Source organism: Equus caballus, chromosome 24 (assembly GCF_041296265.1).
Source record: "Equus caballus isolate H_3958 breed thoroughbred chromosome 24, TB-T2T, whole genome shotgun sequence".
NCBI lineage: Eukaryota > Metazoa > Chordata > Mammalia > Perissodactyla > Equidae > Equus > Equus caballus.
The window spans coordinates 28,651,861-28,668,810 of record NC_091707.1 but is presented as its reverse complement, the minus strand read 5'-3'; the positions used below and the strand labels follow the sequence as shown (position 1 = coordinate 28,668,810).

General features: G+C 45.5%; 1 protein-coding gene across 2 annotated transcripts in view; it reads right to left on the bottom strand.

The window, feature by feature from the left end:
* SUSD6 (sushi domain containing 6) overlaps positions 1-16,950 on the bottom strand; it is a 93,871-nt gene that overhangs the window by 11,508 nt on the left and 65,413 nt on the right. The window lies entirely within an intron of this gene.

Below are 16,950 nucleotides of genomic sequence, written 5' to 3'. Positions count from 1 at the left end.
CTTTCCAAAAGCCCTACGAAAGCAAGGAAAATAAAAGTTTCCAAAGGACATCTGATTTTGCTGACAAATACCCTGCCCCTAGCCTGACTATCACAAGGGCATCAGTAGGAGAATAAGAACTGTTTCTTTTTCTCACTTCCTCTAACAAACCTGCAGTCTCTGGCTGTCCAAGATAAGGGGCTCTCCCATTCACAGGACCGCCCACCACTCTCTCATGCAGAGGTGCCCTTACAGCCTCTCACCACTTCCCTTCAACCTACAAACTGCTATTAAGCAAGCTGACTGCCAGCCAGGCTGGGGGGTGGATACCAAGTTGAAAGAGAGATGATGGCTTCCTGCTCTCAAGCTGCTTATTACTGAGAAGGGGAGAAAAGACTCCATTTTTAAAGAGCTGTTAACAAAACAAAGCTGGGGTAGGTGCCACAGGGACCCAGAGGAGAGGTCTGGGCAGCTTCTCTGACACGAGTACAGGAGCCCAAATAAGCCCCCTCAGTCCCCTCTAAGGACATGTCTTCGCCAGACTCTTCCCACACCACCACTTCGCCCAAAGTCTTGAACAGAGGGACACATACGCACCACACTCCCTCTGGTGCCTCTTGAAACTTTAGCCAAGCAGTTCAAAGAGCTGGCTAGCCAGATTTCCAAAGAAACCTCAGTGAACTGTTTACCCTTCACACTTTCCCTCTTTTGTTTGCGGCAGCAAGCCTGCGACAGATCCCCCTGGCTCTCCTTGGACTGTGTCTAATCAGTTCATTTCCTCGACATAATTAATGCTGAGCACCCCACGGCAGCTCCTGAAAGCAAGCAGCACCCACTCACAGGTCCAATGGGCTGGGAATGGGTCTCAGGGGAAGAGGTGCTGATTCTAAAGCCACTCCTGCCTTGCTGCGTATTTCTGCCCAGAAAGCCCACATCTGCATAGAATCTTTGAGCGGGACCCTGGAGATCACATAGCCCTCATTTTATAAGTGAAAAAAGTGAGGTCTACAAAGAAGTGACTTGCAGTTCAGTTTCATTTCAGTTCAACTAATACTGACTGATTACTGTGTAGGGATCATTGTGCTATGCTCTAAAAAATGATAAGCACTTCAAGAACTTGTAGCCAAATAGGTATATGACAAATAAGTACACACATATTTTAAAAGTCATTTTCTTTATGGCTTCTGGGTTTTGTGTCTTGTTTAAGGGCACTTTCCCTACTCTGAGGTTATAAACATCTCTCCAATATCTTCTTCTAATGTTTTATTGATTGGGTCTTTGTGATGTAAATAATACTTTTACCGAAAAAAAAATCATAGGATATATATACACACATGGTGTAAAACTCCAAAAGTAAGAAGGGTTTATAGGGAAAAGTAAGCCCTTCTCCTGTCTCCTAGTCACTCAGTTCCTCCCTCCAAGGCACTGCACTGGTTTCTTCTGTATTCTTCCAAAGATATTCTATAGACAAACTTACTCTAATACAAGTCTAGGACTGTGATTAGTGCCGTAAGAGAGGGAACTCAAAACGGGAAGAACAAGTCTTGTGGGGGGAGGCCAGGAAAGGCTCCTGGAGGAAGCATTTCAAACAGGGCTTTATTTCATCAGGAAAGGAGGTGGTAGTTTGCAGTAAATGCACTGAAGTAGGAAAATGCAGGTTAAGCCCAGAGAACATCAAGTAGACCAGGTTAACTGGGTTGCATAATGTAATAAAAAAAATTTGCCTCCCCCTCGCCAAATAATAATGTGAAGAGCAATGAAACCATCTTGTAGCTGGCCTTGAATGAAACAGGTGGTGTTTATACTGCATTCAAAGGAAAAGGGGAGACCTGAAGGGTTTTGAGAAAGGCAGAATTGCAAGAGGAGCAGAATTGGATATAAGACCGACAGAGGTGGAGAGAACCTTGAGAGTATGTCAACAGTACAGCGTAGTATGGTAAAATGAACTGTACAAAGTTCTTTTATGTTTATCTATGAAGATCATACAAAGGAAACTAGTTAGAGTATATCAGCTTCAGCATGGCAAAGAGGCTGCCCCAGGTCCAAGGAAGGAAATAAGGAGGACTTAGACAGAAAAGTAAAAAAAATAAAAAAAATAAAAAAATAAAGGGGCTGGCCCCGTGGCCGAGTGGTTAAGTTCCCGCGCTGCGCTGCAGGCAGCCCAGTGTTTTGTTGGTTCGAATCCTGGGCGCGGACATGGCACTGCTCATCAGACCACGCTGAGGCAGCGTCCCACATGCCACAACTAGAAGAACCCACAACGAAGAATATACAACTATGTACCGGGGGGCTTTGGGGAGAAAAAGGAAATAATAAAATCTTTAAAAATAAATAAATAAATAAAATTAAATTTAAAAAAGCAAGGTCATTTTAAGACGCCAAGAATACAAGGGAAAAAAATGGCCCTCTTGCCCAGTCAAAGAGCAGAGTGAGAGAGTCTTGGCAAAGGACAGGTGTTTGAGTGGACCCTCTCAGTGAGGCCTGGGGATAACAAAAAAAGGGAAGAGCATCAGGAGGCGCAAATAAATCATCCAACAGCTTCCGGAAGCCACTGTTCTGGGCAAGAGGCTGACTTAATCTGTGCATCAGGCTCGCTCTCTGGCAACCCGAGGTCCACAGAGGGAGTTTCAAGCTCTGCTCTCAACCCCAAAAAGACAATGAACTCATCTGATTTGGCAAAGCTGCATGATTTTAAAAAGAGAAGGAGAAAGGCAGAAGATAGAAATTTTACAGAAAAAAAAAGTCAATTCTCCTTAGCTTCCTTCTCTGCTTTCCATTATCTCTCACAGCCACTTAGGCCTCCAGTGAGCATAGGAAGCAGCAAGGTAATTTTTCGGGGTGTCCAGCAGAGCGCCTGGCACACGGCAGTCACTCAGTGAAAGACCATCCAACCAGCTGGTGAGGGTGTGGACGGAAGAGAAGCAGAATGATCTGGCTGAGACTTCCTCCTGAGAGTCACCGCAGCCTAAAACCTCAGCAGAAGCGTAAGAACCCTCAATCAGCCCTTCTAAATGCGTTTTGCTTTTGTTGTTTTGGGCACCAGGCTTTCAGGAGGAAGAAGCAAATTAGAAACAAAACAGACTTTTTAAATAAAATTCACTAACAAGCAAATCAAAACAGGCTCCAGGAAAGGCACAGGGTCAGAGTGTTCAGTATAACAAGCTGAACAAATACTTAATTGAACCCCTTCAAAACAAGGTGTAGGGAGTGTGAAAATCAGCTTGAGGACAGGAAACACATTTAAAAACCAAGTGCATTTTAAAAAGACAACAAAAGAGGTTTCTGGCTGAGGTCAGTTATCAATAAAACACTACACTCCCAAACACAGTGACAGAAGGCTTAGGAAACTGTGTCAGTGTTCACTCACAGGTTTGAAATAATGTAGATTCAGACTAAAACCAGCAGCATTTAGAACACAACTGGGCACAGAGAAACAGGTGTTTAATAAAGGTGGTGAAAGAAAGGACAGCCAGAAAAAAGCTTTCCTGGGAATTCAGGGGAGAAGAAAGAGGTTCCCTCAAACTCAGCACACCAACACAGCAGTTCTATTCATCAGGGACACCACGGAGGCAGTACTGCAGATGTCCTGATTTGGTGGTAATTCTATCAAACAATTAGAGCGTGCCTCTTCACACAAGATGCCCTAGGAGGGCCATAAAAGTAAACGTGACAGGACTATGCCCTCAAAAAACTTGCAGTCTAGAAAAGGACACAGACATGCACACAGCCAACTCTAATGTCAATCAAAGAAGCAAGTGTTCAAAGGTGAGTTTTTCTATTTGCCTGGGGTGTCCTGGGCAGAGATGTCCTATTCACCTGAGCACTGTAGGAAACCAGAGGAAGGTGAGAGCCTGGGGCAAAGAAGCGAAATGGGAGCAAAAACAGAAGGAGGGGGCTGGCCCGGTGGTGCAGCGGTTAAGTTCCCACATTCTGCTTCTTGACGGCCCAGGGTTCACTGGTTCAGATTCCGGGTGCTGACATGGTACCACTTGGCAAAAGCCATGTTGTGGTAGGTGTCCCACGTATAAACTAGAGGAAGATAGGCATGGATGTTAGCTCAAAGCCAGTCTTCCTCAGCAAAAAGAGGAGGTTTGGCAGTAGTTAGCTCAGGGCTAATCTTCCTCAAAAAAAAAAAAATGAGGGAAGGAAAGGATGGATGGAAATCACATATTTAGCACAGCACTGTCCAACAGAAATATAATGTGGCCACAGAGGTTAAAAAAAGTAAAAGGAATATGTGAAAATAATTTTAATATTTTATTTAACCTAATATATGCAAAACACATTATTGATTACATCTCAACATGTAATCAATATAAACATTTATTGAGATATTCTATATTCTTTTTTTCACAGTAAGTCTTCACACTTAACAGCACATCCCAAGTCAGACTAACCAGATTTCAAGTTCTCAACAGTCACATGGGGCTAGTGGCCATTGTATTAGAGGGTACAGATGCTCAGTGGAGAAGTCTATGTCTGAGAGTCAGAGGATGAGTCTGGGGATCTGAGGACAGTGGGAAGGGTTCAGAACCATACCACAGGGCATGAGATAGAAGGATAAACAGCAGGTGTGGGAAGAAGCTAGCACTGAGAGTCCCTTCAGGTTGTTTTAAAAAGCACTGTTTAGGGGCTGGCCCCGTGGCCGAGTGGTTAAGTTATCACGCTCAGCTGCAGGCGGCCCAGTGTTTCGTTGGTTCGTAATCCTGGACGCGGACGTGGCACTGCTCATCAAACCACGCTGAGGCAGCATCCCACATGCCACAACTAGAAGGACCCACAACGAAGAATATACAACTATGTATCGGGGGGCTTTGGGGAGAAAAAGGAAAAAAAATAAAATCTTAAAAAAAAAAAAAAAGCAGCACTGTTTATGTGCTTGTTCCCAAAACCTTTCTTGATTTATGACGGTCTAATCTCTACTTCTAGCCCTCAATGGTTTATTTGGAGCAGAGAGAGCCACAGAAAAAACAAGGTGAAAACAGAGAAAAAAATGTGTTCAAATATGCAGATTTTGGGGGAGGATATAAGACAAGGAAATAATAATTACTGCAGACAGCGTATTATATGTGTCAGGCACTCTTCTGAGCTCTTTCCCATTTTACAGATAACAATAATGAGGCTTAGCTGAGTTGGGTACTTTGCCCCAAATCACACATTTGTAAATGTTGCAGTTCATTCTACAGGCACGCACTCTGGCTCCTAAGCAGTAGGCTTGACTACTAAGTTAATCCAGGCCTAGTGAGGAGGGCAGAGCGCCAGCTTCCATTCCATGACTCACCCCTGGATATGCTAAGCCCTAGAGCTTTCGGAACATCTAGCCGCTCTGTATGTGAAAGGAAAAGTCATACTACAGAGTGAACAGCCTGGTTCAAAGGAGAGGGGATTCTCCTCAAGAAAACCTCCCAAGAAAGTTGGGACTAGGCATTCCAGACAGATGCAAAAAGATGGGGATCATATCCGACTACAGTCAAAAGGTTTCTTCTGAGGCCTCCTTTAAAGATCTCAGTAATAACAGCTCATATTTATTGACCATCTACTATATGCCATGCACGGGTCTAAGCATTTTACATGTGTAACTCATTTAAGCTTCACAAAAACCCTGTAAGGAACATATTATAACATTACACAGAGTAGCAAATTGAGTGAAAGAAGTTAAGAAACTTGCTCAAGGTCACCCAGCAGGGTAAGGGGCAGTCAGGATTTGAATCAGGAAGGCTGGCTTCCCAGTCCATGGCACAGGGCAGTAAAAGAGGGTCTCCAAGTCTAGTTTCTCCTCTCGTACCCACATCCTGGAAAGGAGCCAGAGAGAAGGGAGCCCAGAGACAATCTGGGCATTGCGTGTGAACAGTGGTCTCTCTATGCCTCAGTTTCAGTACATGAAGGCACTGAACCAAATGATCTCTTCTGACATTTGCAGATCTGTCTGAAGTTGAGTGGGTGGCTGGCCTCACCACCTACCCGAGGTTCCTCCATAGAAGTCCTACAGCCACCATGGTTTTGAATTGAGCACAGCTGTGGGAGCCTTAAGGCAAAGCATCCAGTCTGTGCAGAAGTTCCTGCATCAGTGAGGGCAGACTCCTGCCTCAAGCATGTGGTGGGAGCAGGGAAACAGGCAGGAAGAGTTCAATTATTCAAGATACCCAAAGGGCTGCTTCTGTCCATGGCTTTCCCCCTTCCTGACCCCCTACTCAAGTAGTCAGAAGTCTAAAACAGGCTGCAGTGAGAGGGAAGAGACGATTTCTCATGCCATTTGCAACCTTCCTCTCCTCTAAGACAAACCTTCCCAGCAGGCAGACAGGAAGCCTATTGTCTAGCCAGGATCCCTTTTCTCATGAGAACTTCCCACATACTGGGGCAGGGCCAGCCTGCGGTAGCTCAGGCCTTTCCTAGGGTGTGGCCCTGGAGCTGTTGGGGGTGAGGGGTTGGGGGAGGGGAGAAGGGTGGATAGACAAGAGAGGGAGAAACCATCCATGCCTTAGACTGCCCCTACCACTCTTCTCAGGCCCTGACCGCCATGTTCCTAAGAGAGGTCTAGCCCAAGCCCTGCTCCAGGAGATTGGCAACTCACAAGTGGGTCTGGCTTCAGAGCCTGTCCATCTTGTTTTAGGTCTGGGTCCCTCCTCCGCCCCACCTCACAGAAGGGGAGAAATGCCAGCCAGCAGCTTCAGAGCAAACAAGAAGGAGGAACATTTTTTTTGTTGCACCCTGCCACAAACATGAAAACTCTTGTCACCTGGAAGCAGACACCAAAGCCCTTAGTCATTCTGAAACAAGTACTGTTTCTCTCCTCTGCCTGGAAACCCTGACCTGGAAACAGGTCAGCTGGAACCCCACCCATCTTTCAAGATTCAGTTCCAAGGTCACCTGCTCCAGGAAACCGTCCTAAAGAAAACTGCCAGGGAGAATGAAGTAGCACAGGGTGGAGCTTACCAGCATGGGCCTAGAATGAGAGCCCTGAGGTTGTGTACTGCTCTGACAGTTACCCACTGTGGGGGGTTGGGCAGATCTTCCTATTCCTCAGTTCCCTCACTGTAAAATGGGGATTTTACAGCAATCCTGTACAGATTAATCACAACTATGCAGGTAAAGTACCTGGTATTGGGGTCTGTCACATACTAAGTGTTTAATCAACAGTAGCTTTATTGTTCCTCCTCTGTTCCCTAACACCTTCAGTCCTCTCTATTAAGTGACCACTGTAATGTAGTTTCTGCAATTATTTTCTCACAGGTCAGTCTTTTCCCTATCTTTCCACTAACCCCACCCACCCACCCAAACAGTGGGGCAAGCATCTGTTCTGCTCATTTTTATATCCCTAGCTCTTGGCATAGAATCTGGCAGATAGTAGATGCTTAGTAGAAAGCTGACTTGACTTGCAAAATCCACGCCACGCCCCCCCCCCCCGCCATTTCAAGACACTGTCTTGTTTTAACTACAAAGGGCCACATGGTTTCTGATTTGAGATGAGTTGAGAACAGACTAGAACAAAGAGAATCCCTCCATATGGTACATTTCATGTTCTCTAAATTGGTATGTAACTGTGAAAATATACTCCCTACCTACCAGGAACAGGGCCAGAAGGGGTCAGAGCATGGTCTTGGAGATCAGACAGATGAATCTGGGTTCGACTCAGAGGCCCACTCTGCAGACTTGTCAACTGCCTGAACTCTTCGGAGCCTTACTCCTTAACAGCCAAACTCACCTCCATGAAGTTTGAGAGGACTGATAAAACTGTGTACCTGAAAGAATCTTGCATCATGCCTGGCACATATCAGGCACTGACAGATTTTTTAATATTTATTTTCACATAGCAAACTAAACCCTTACCTCTGGTTTTTAGAATGAGTTAGGGCAAAGGCTTTGGCAAAGAAAACAGAAAGGATTGTTTCAGAAATTTCTAGGTATCTGAGAGAGGACAGGCAGAGAAGAGAGCAGGATGAGCACCTTGGGGCATCTTTCTCTGCTTTCCCCTTGCTCCAGCTCAGTAATACACCAGCCCCTTTCCCCACTTCCTTCTCAGCAGAACAGCCTGAGCTGCTCTTGACTGACAAATGGCCTCCATGGCCTGTTACCCTTTCACTTCCTCTTGTTCTCGCAGCTCAGGGACCCAAGGGAACAGGATGCCAGCTGAGGCTGCGCCCTCCACTTCCCCACCCACTGTTATGACTGCTAAAAGAAGGATGGGCATGAGGACCACTCTCTTTCATCCTACTGCTCCAGGCCTGGGCCACTCAGTGTCTACAGCCTCCCACCCAGTGCAGTGACCTACAGAGCAGAGCCCACAGTTGTCCCCCATCCCTAATCCCAGGGTGATGGGATGACAGCAGAGCCAGGGAACCAGACCATTCCATGTACATTAATAAATGTTACTGTGTTCCCCTTGAGAGTGGTAATTAAAGGGTTAAGAGAAAGCAGATGATTATTTCTTCCTCAGCAGCAATTGCTACTTCATGGTCTCAACGCCTTCACCCTATCATCTAACTAAGCTGCACATGTGTTTGGTCTCCCCTCAAAATTCCCCAGGAGCATGGAGTCTAGTCCTCTGGAGGAAGGCCCCAGGCAGCTGCTTAAGGCACTGTCCAACCTCAGAAGGGTAACTGATGAGCGGGTGATAATTAACTTAGGAGTCTGGCTTGGAGTTTAAAGCAAGGTTGGACTCTTGAGTACAAAGGTGAGAGTTGTGGTTTCATTTCAACTCATTGATCTAATGGTAACTCCTAATGATGAGTCCAGTGCCAAGCACACACAGCAGGCCTTCCAGAAACACAAATTTAAACAACATAAATTGAATGATCTCTGTCGCTCAACAAGGTAGAAATGAGGAAAAGAACATGTATCAACAGGCACTTAGACTTGGCACCTTAAACGTGTCAGCCTGGGGCCGGCCCCATGGCGGAGTGGTTACGGTCGCGCGCTCTGCTTCAGCAGCCCAGGGTTTCGCCAGTTCGGATCTTGGGCGCGGACATGACACTACTCATCAGGCCACAGTTGAGGCACTGCTCACAGAGGCCACAACTAGAAGGACCCACAACTAAAATACACAACTGTATACTGGGGGGATTTGGGGAGAAAAAGCAGGGAAAAAAAAAGTTGTCATCCTGTTTAATTCTCCCACTCTATGAGGAAGGTGGTATTATAATACTCAGTTTGCTCAGATGAAGAAACTGAAGCTTGGCAAAATTTAGTAACGGCCTGAGGTTACAGGGCTACGAAGTATTAAGAGTCCGGATGCAAACGCTGGTTTGCTGTTCTCTCTATTGTAGGGAAGCTCCTTGATTACAGATGCCACTGGAAAAATTTACCCCAAGACCTACAGAAGTATAACATGGGGGTGGGGTACTTCTGACAAGAGTTACAGCAATTCCTGTTTGGAGAAGAATGTGGACTGGTGAGTTTACTTGTGCCCAGAGGACTTGGCTCATATCTCAAGTGGGCCCAAATCTTTCCAGAGAAATGGGGGAAAAAGGCAAGACAGTTTCCTGCACTAATCTCTGAGCACTACTAACAATGGAGCTATTTAAGGATCACAGACACCAAAGCTGCAAGTGGGAGAAGGTATGGAGGCATTTTCGGCTAAGAACGCAAGTCTTACAAGAAGGATATGTGAAAGGAAGGTTGTCATTAAACGCAGAATGGGGATGCAGCCTAGAATTAGACAGAGGGCTGCTTTTCTGCCCAGCTGCCCAGAACATACATGGTCACTGGAGCATCTCTGACAAAGCCCAAAATAAACAGCCTCTGTCAGTACCACCAGTGAGTCAGGCGGCATTTTGCTTCTCCCAGGTGCTCAACAGGCTACTGCTACTCACAGAGGCCTACACAACTGCAAAGAATGAAAGGAAATACTTGGTAAACTCAGACAGTGGCAGAAACCTGAGAAGGCTGAGGTGATGGCCTAAAACCAGCAAAACACCATAGTTCTTTGAAAAACATTCACCAGTAATTGAGGCGTAAAGGTCTGAATGGTCTTTTCTAAAGAAAGATGTGATTGGGTCTCCTTATGACAAGACAAGGTGGAAGTACCAGACCATAAGTCTAAGGCATGCCACGAAGTGAGCCCTGTACATTCCCTGGGGGCTTGTGTCAGGCCTAACCTACCACAAGACAGAGACTACAGAAAAGAAAAGGTTTAGGGGTTTTTTTTGGGGGGGAGGGCACGGATGAAGCTGCCAAGGCAACAAGTCTGCCTTTATCATCTCTGAACCAACAAGTATAAGGAACACTGTGACAAATGAGCATGGGTAGATAGAGTCAAAAGTTACAAAACTCAATAATCTGGATGTTCTTCCTCCTCCATCTTGTGGGGGATGGGATTCTCTTTTTGAAACTTTTCATCTTAAACCACCCTGTCTCCCGTGGCCACCACAGGAAAAACAGCTTGTCACGCCTTCCTCGTTTCCTTTGCACCTCCTAGAAGGGAATTTATTACCCTGAGCTGATCAAGGACAGTGAGGACTCAAACTCATCCAAGTTTTTTTTGTTCTTCCCTACTTTCAACATTTGGGCCTTTCTAAAGTTCTAGACCAGATGGGCCCATGGAGGTCAATCAACGGGTTGCATGCCAGAGTATTCCTAGCAGATCCCTTTCCTCCTCCCAGGCAGAAAGGAAGACAGAGAGAAAGCCTCTCACCTCCTACGGATCCTTCCCACATGCTTTTTTTCTGAGGAAGCCATACTTAAACCTCTGTAAAGAACTTTAAAAACAACAGGAATCCACTCAAACCCACTGTGAGGTCCAAAGCAGGGCACCTGGCCCTCAAGGTGCTTTCCTACACATCTGAGACTTGCCTCCCCTTTGATGTCAGCCTGCGCATTTATCAGCCTGGCTCCAGCATGTTGTTGGGATTCCTTGATCATTAAACAGAGCAACCTCAAAACAGATTAGTGAAGTGTGGGCCTAGACCAGGTCAGAGTCAGGGTAGTCTCAACTATGCTTCATCTGTCACACTGAGGCCACGCTCCTGTCGCCTCCTCTGGCCTCTCTTGGTCTTTGGACCCTTGACTCTGGCAATTCACCTCAACTGACCAGTATGAGATTCCTGGTCAGAAGATGCTGCCTACTGAAGCCTCACCCATTCTGTGTGTTAGTAGATAACTATGTCCAAATGCCACAAAGGTGAACAGAAGATACCCTTTAACCGTTTGTCTTCAAAGAATGCGTTTGATAATTTTCACCCAGAAGAAAGTAAAAAGCATTTACCAGTGTTGATTCTTATTCTCTCTGGATTTCACTTTCCTAATAGGAATTTCCCAGAGTTCATATAAGGACTACATTTATCCATTCATTCTTTCAACAAGTGTTTATTAAGTACCAAAGCACTGTCACAGATAATGGGGGAAGGAGGGTGGAAAGATGAAAAAGATATTATAGACCCTATTCTCTGGGAGCTTACTGTTCAATAAGTAACCATAATAGACACACGTTAGAAATCAATATGGCCTACAACAGGAGGTTCTGAAGAAGGATTAATCCAAGGAGGAAGAGATCAGAAAGGATGGAAGAAATGGTATTAGAACTCCAACTTTAGAGAAAGTGGGACTGTGACTATGGAATAAAGGATTGTGACTATGGGATTGTGGCTGGGATAAAGGAAGGTGGGAAGAAGACATGAGGGGAGATGGGGGCGGAGCAAAGGCAAAGAAGTAAGAAGAGATAGTATGCATTTGGAAAGCAGCAAGTGATTCCAGGTTTAACAGTAGATAGCGATAGCTGGAAGTTTAGAAAATCAGGCTGGCGCCAGAATGGGGAGGGCCCAGAATAAGAAGGCCAAGGAATGAAAAATCTCGGGTTCCTCTTCCATAAAATGAGATTTTAAGGACCCTTTCAGTCCTAAAATGCAAAGTCATGTTAGTAACAATAAAATGAAAGTCTGTTTTATAGTAATAATCCAGCTGAATGAGCCAGCCATATAAATCTGCCTGCCTACTCTGGAAACTATTTTTCAATGGAGCTGGGTGTGTGCTGGTGTGGTAGAGTGGGGACAAGAGAAGGACAGGTGGAAAACCATGTGAGTTTTCCAGTGCAGATTCATCATGATTCCTAAGTTTGCCTCGATGAGGGGGGTCAGAAAAGAACTGAAGCAGAGAAAAGGAATACAAAGATATCTTGTGGTCGATTTCTTTCCCAGGGTTCTCTCACATGGCAGCAGATGGTCTATGCCTGGAGGACTGGATCTCAGAAAGCAGATGCTCCTAGGTCCTGGTTCTAACAGCTGGGGTCACAGGACCTCCATGCACAAGCTGAATGCTAGAAATCAATGGGTTGCATTGTGCCTGCATGCATGAGCTCTCACGTCCAGGCTCATGCCCTCTGCCTGCCTGTAGCGGAGGACTGGGGAAAATAACACTACACACTTTGAAAGACTGTACTTGCAAATTAATGGAAAGATAAAGTATTATAAAGTCCAATTTTATTTAAATTACCTTGACTTTGCTAGGAAACTACTGAGATGCTAATTATTTGAAAGATAAAGGACTTGCTCATAAGGTCAAGGAGAGGTGGCAGAGGGGCAGATTATAATCACGAAAATCATGAACTGCCTCTGGTCCTCCTCTTCCTCCTGCCCAATGCAAAGAGGAGTCTGGCTCCACCATACCAACCAAAAAGCAGGCTAGATGTTTCATGTACTAGAAAAGGGAATAAAAATCCATAAAACGATGTGTGTGTACACAGAGGAGTATAAGTGTATGATTACATAATTAGGCACATTAAAGTATTTAGACTGATGAGACTAAAAGCCCCTACTCAAAGGCATTCCACCAAAGTTGAAAGGGGAAAAAGAAAATAGAAAATAAAGCATCTAATTGCAATCTTCCACAAAGCCAGACATCCCCAGCTGGTGCCACAGCTGAATTCTCTTAATTAACATGTTGTAATGGCAAGCATGAAAGACACTGTATGCTTGTCAACTCGATGCCGTGGCCAGCCAGGCATGGGAGAAGCCTGCAACACTGCTATAATTAAAGATATTTTTCTCTTTCTATTATAATGGTACTGTGGTGTGGGATGTTGGTTATTTTTCCTTAAAAACTTAGCTGCTTAAAGCACATACATACAACAACTCTATATCCACAAAGTTAGGGAATGAGACTGAAGAATATGAAAAAGTTCACAGTCTAGAAGCTGGTTTATGTTTTGGTGGTTTTCTCTTATCTCCCCAAACTTGGGGCTTTACAAGTTAGAGAAGGCTAGTAATGTTTGAGCAGCCTACACTTTTAAACAGAAGCCCACCTGATAACTTAAAATCACAGGTTAAACGTGTCTAAATGGAAGAAAGATGACAGAAATTAGCATATAAATGAGTACAATGCATGTGGAAAGTCATTAATACATGAAGAGAGTAGGTCCATATGGAATGTATTCCGAAGGACAGACTCTCACAGCTCTGGAAGGGTCTTGCACACTTACAAAGTGGGCTTTGTTTTTACATAAGTCTTAGTCACACCAGAATCTGGTTATAGGTAGTCACTCCACGTCTCTGAAAATGCCCTCCAAGGTCAAACAATAGGTTTACATATTATAAGGAAGTCATGTTGTCAGAAAGCCAAACAAGATCATAAAATGTCTAATTATACTCTGCCTTTTAGATCCAATCTTGGACAATATAATTTGGGCATTTTACATATTATTCTTTAACTCTGTTTTTTTGTCTTCACAACTGAGCAGCGCTATTGACTTACAGTCAGCAAGTATTCAACTGACACTAATGATTCCCCAGTTCTGGCATGCTCAATTTCACAATCATTTCCTCAATTATATCAACTTTAGAAGACCTACCCCTTTTATAACTACCATCAGCAACGTCATTTTTCTTTTCTTTTTTTAAAGATTGGCACCTAGGCTAACAACTGTTGCCAATCTTCCTTTTTTTTTTTAAAGGATTGGCACCTGGGCTAACAACTGTTGCCAATTTTTTTTTTTCTGCTTTATTTCCCAAACCCGCCCCCACCCCGATACATAGTTGTATATCTTAGTTGCAGGTCCTTCTAGTTGTGGGATGTGGGACGCTGCTTCAACGTGGTCTGACGAGCAGTGCCGTGTCCGCGCCCAGGATCCGAACCCTGGTCCGCCGCAGCGGAGTGCGGGAACTTAACCACTCGGCCACGGAGCCGGCCCCAGCAATGTCATTTTTCCATTTTCAACCCATCCCTACAAAATAAAGGCCAAAAAATTCAAGTTACTGCGCCAGCATGCACGACCGCACAGATGGAGCTGGTGACGCTGCTCGGAGTGCACTGTAGGCTGGCAGGCAGCCATACCTCACAAAAACTGCTCAAGAGGTTCTTTCTCAACTTCTCCACAAAAGTCCAAATTCATTACAGAAAGGTGACTGGGGTGTCGATTTACAATGTACCAGAGTACAGATTGTTCCTAAGACAAATGTTTAAAAGCTGACTGCTCAGCATTGCTTCAGAACCACTTCATAAGGCATCAAATTTGAATTCCCTGCCCCTCACTCCCCTGGCCCCAAAGGCCCAGAATCATTTTGGTGAACCCAAAGAAAATATATTCTTAGGCAGGCCCAGATACAAATGAGGAATGTGTCCAGGACCAAGGATCTTTGGCACTCAGCAACAAACACACACCAGCATTTTATGAAGAAGGCAGGACTGCATCCAGGGCTCAGAGGTTTGCACTTTACCAACTGAAGCTAGTCAGCACCTGCCAGAGGCCTGTTACTCAGGATGACAGCTCATCGTGGGTTTCCCCAGCCTTTACGCCTTATTGATGGAAAAGGCTTGTCACACATGCAATCAGGGCTCCTTAGAGTCTTTGCAGATGCCTCCAGCCAGACCTTGCAGTGGAGTAACAGAACAACAGTTCCTTCCCCAACAGAGAGCAACTTGGCCTACGGGAAACTGAACCAATGTGCCTCGTATACTCTGTCAAAGTGGGGAATGTCCTCTGGGGCTAGTTCAATTATACTCACAGGCCTTCTGCAAAACCAAAGGAAACCACGTGCCCCAAAATGGTACAGAAGTTGCAGAGCTTCTGAACTCTGGGCCTGATGCTTTCTCCCCCAATCCATCCTCTACATCTTCCCAGCTAGCCTCACCTCTCAGAGGGACAGAGAAAAACAAACACAAAGACCACTGGGCCTTCTGCAAATGTGGGCAGAGCCAATGACGGTCAAGCCCTGTTTTAGGGACCATCCTGTTACTTAACTGTAACAAAGTGATCACTCAGAATGGTCTTAGCAGTTTATCTATCAGCAATCCAGAACAGTGTCTGAGGCCTCACAGCTTTCATGAAAAGGAGAAGAAAGCACGGGTCTTTAAAATGCAGTAACATGAGGTGAAAGCTGAAGACTCAAGGCTCCAAGCTAAGTGTTCCTCCCTAGCACCTTTCCTGCACAAGGGCCCCAAACCCCTCAGTGGGGAGAGCCAAGGCTGGCAGTGGAGCCTCTGCCTGGCCTTATACCCTGGTCTGACCCCAAAGAGGAAGAGCTCACTTCCCAGAGCTGCAAACATGATGCCTGCATCAGCCGTGCCATGGGTCTGTGCCAGGGAGCTTGGAGTGGGTCAGCTGGGAGTGGCAGGCCAGCCCAGGCACAGTAGCTGGTATTGAAACTGTCATTCATTTTTCTGACTTAAGAGAACTGGGTAGGACCTCCCTTGGCAATCATTTACTTTTCTCTCTTTCTACTGGAAATTAATAGATCTTATGATAAGCATAACATGCTTATGCTTGTTGGTCTCCACTGATACAATCTCTCTCAACAAAAATTTATTTTCCCAAATCCCATCTTTCACAAAGAGCAACCACTAGATAGACACCTTGTTAAGAAGGGCACTTTTTGACTGGTTCTCTTTGATTTTACTTAGAATCCAAAGTTACCCAAATTCTTTATTTAAAATTGTTAAGGGGGTGCAGGGCACAGGGGAAGGTAATAGCACTCAGCATTGGCAAGGGTTTTGGAAACAGCTCTCTTGCACTACCGATTAGGTATGAGGTAACTGGTGTCACCTGGACCTGAGCAATAATCCCTGGCCAATCACCAGCTGGAGGCCTGGAACCTGCTGTATATTATGCCTGGCCCCACTGGGCCCACCAGGGGATATCACCTCCACTCTGAGCAGGGCCTGGTCAAAGCTTTACTCAGGGTGGCACCCCATAGCTGGTCCTACTCAGCCAGCAACAACCTTATGGCCTGAGTTGCCATGCCCTGCCAAGGGGAGCTGCAGAGGGCCAGAGGCCACAGACACTGTGGGACCACGCTCCTGCAAGACAGAAGCAGCTTTCTACTAGGCCATTCCTCCCTCCTAGTACCTAACAGCATGACTTTCTTCCAAGAACTATGGATGAAGTTGCGGTTCCCTCCTGCTGCCCACCTGGAGGCATACTCCAATTTACCCTGGTAGGTTAATCTTCCCCCAAAACACATTTTTCCTAATAATGCTCTCTTCCCAGAATCTTCGAAAGGCTGCCAATTTCTTTCTATAAGTCTAAATGCTTCTGCTGGATATGCGAGCTCTCCACAATTTGGCTTGTCCCATTTCTCCAACGTCAAGTTCCACTAGGCTACCCCCACTGGCCACACTGACGCACAATCATGGCCTCAGATCAGCCTTCTGGCTCCTCTCAACTCCTTCTTCTTCCCCTCTCCTCAATATCCTCCACTTTTCCCTCCATCAACCCAAACCCAACCCATAGTGCAAGGTCTGATCTTAGTGGTCTCTTCTACAGGCATTTCCTTTCTCTGAACTAAAGCACCCATGGCTACACAATCTAGCAGACAGTTACATACTATTTTGTTCAGCACTGCTACATGTGAATTGGTCCTGCCTCTTCAGGGTAGCTTGAGCATCTCAAACGGGCAGAGAACCCACCTTCACCAGCCTGGGCACATTTAACACACTGGACAAATACCTCCTGCAGCCTGTGTCTAGAAGAGTTGATACTTCTTACAACATGGACTGATTAAATGCTTAAAAAGATCACAGCTCTTGCTTCCTAGGGAGTCTCTCCTC